Raw genomic sequence first — 1,994 nt, forward strand, 5'->3', positions numbered from 1 at the left:
TGGACTTCTTTTCTTGTCACTTACCATAAATTCTGGAAGTAAAATTTGTACTTCTATCTGAAGTCTCAAACTCTTGTGTTTCTTTCTAAAAGCAATCTCCAAACTTTGACTACATGCTCTACAGTCAGGGAGAAGAAAAAAAAAAATCATCTTCAACCTCATCACTCGTTCTTTATAAGCTAACATCACATTATAAATTTTTTGGATAGCAAACTTTTTGTTTTCAAGTCAATAAGACCACAGACATTTTTCAATATCTGTTCAAATAAGCTCTAGACTCCATCACACCTCACCTCTGATAAGGACAATATACATTCCTAAAATTAACTAAATGATTGTGCCCAAACTAGGGGATACTTAGAAGTAAGGTAAAGAACACATAAAAATTTTAAAGATAATTAATGTGAAAAGTGAAATCTATTCATCATTAAGCACTTTTATTCTACTTTTTATTTTTACTTTTTTAATATTTTATTTATTTATTCATGAGAGACAGAGAGAGAGAAAGAGAAGCAGAGACACAGGCAGAGGGAGAAGAAGGCTCCATGCAGGGAGCCAGACTTGGGACTCGATCCCCGGTCTCCACGATCACACCCTGGGCTGCAGGCGGTGCTAAACCGCTGAGCCTCCTGGGCTGCCCTTATTCTACTTTTTAAAAAAATGTTGGAATAATTTAATTTTTGTAGCTTAACTGCATTAACATATGATGGATTTCAATCTGATTCTTGCAAAACTAGCCTCAAGAATTAACAAAAGAGCTCTTTTTCATGGCACCTTGGAGGCAGTAAGCTGCTTTAGGATGAAGCTGAACATCTCTTTCTTAAGTTGTGACTGCCAGAAACTCATTGAAGTGGATAATGAACACAAACTTTGTACCTTTTATGAGAAGTATATGGCCACAGAAGTTGCCACTGATGTTCTGGGTAAAGAATGGAAGGGTTATGTGGTCTGAATCAGTGGTGACAACAACAAGCAAGCCTTCCCCATGAAGCAGGATTGTATCTGCCTGTTGCTGAGTAGGGGGCATTCTTACTACAGACCAAGGATGACTGGAGAAAGCACAAGTCTGTTCAGGGTTGAATTGTGAATATACCAATCTCAATGTTCTCAACTTGAGTAATATTCCATTGTATACATAGACCACATCTTCTTTATCCATTCATCTTTCTATGGACACCGAGGCTCCTTCCACAGTTTGGCTATTGTGGACATTGCTGCTATAAACATCAGGGTGCAGGTGTCCCAGGGTTTCACTGCATCTGTATCTTTGATCATTGTAAAAAAAAAAAAAAAGGAGGGGCAAGAAAGATATTCCTGGATTCACCAGTACTACTGTGCTTTGTCACCTAAGGCCCAAAAGAGCTAACAGAATTGATAAACATTTCAATCTCAATCTCTCGAAAGAAGATAATGTCCACCAGAATATTGTGAGAAAGACCCTCAAAGAAGAAATCTAGAACCAAAGCACCCAAAACTCAGTGTCTTGTCACTCTATGTGTCCTCCAGCACAAACACTGGTGTACTGCTCTGAAGAAACAGGATACTAAGAAAAATAAGGAAGAGGCTGCATAATATACTAAACTTTTGGCTAAGAGAATGTAAGGGGTCAAAGAAAAGTTCCAAGAACAGATTACCAAGAGATGGAAGCTGTCCTCTCTGAGAGCTTTTACCTCAGAGTCCAATCAAAAATGAGATTTTGTAAGAGTAACAAATAAATAAGATTATACAGCAAAAGGGAAAAGAATTAAGAAAGAAAGGGAAAAGGAAGTGAAGCTTCTGCTGTGAGTAAATCCTTAAACTCCACTTTCTTCAGGAGGAAGGTAAGAGTAGAGTTATATTTCAAAATCCATGCTTTCCATCAAAGCCCAGTCTACCACCACTGCACTTCATGGGACTCTAATCACTGCAACTCACAAAAAAAAAAAAAATATATATATATATATATATATATATATATATATATATATTTATGTATGTATGTATTATCATCATTT

General features: G+C 36.8%; 1 pseudogene; it reads left to right on the forward strand.

Annotated features, from left to right (window-relative positions):
• Window positions 1–799: 799 nt before the first annotated feature.
• LOC129502291 (40S ribosomal protein S6-like) lies at window positions 800–1,692 on the forward strand (annotated as a pseudogene).
• Window positions 1,693–1,994: the final 302 nt, after the last annotated feature.

Source organism: Nyctereutes procyonoides, unplaced genomic scaffold (assembly GCF_905146905.1).
Source record: "Nyctereutes procyonoides isolate TBG_1078 unplaced genomic scaffold, NYPRO_anot_genome, whole genome shotgun sequence".
Taxonomy (NCBI): Eukaryota; Metazoa; Chordata; class Mammalia; order Carnivora; family Canidae; genus Nyctereutes; species Nyctereutes procyonoides.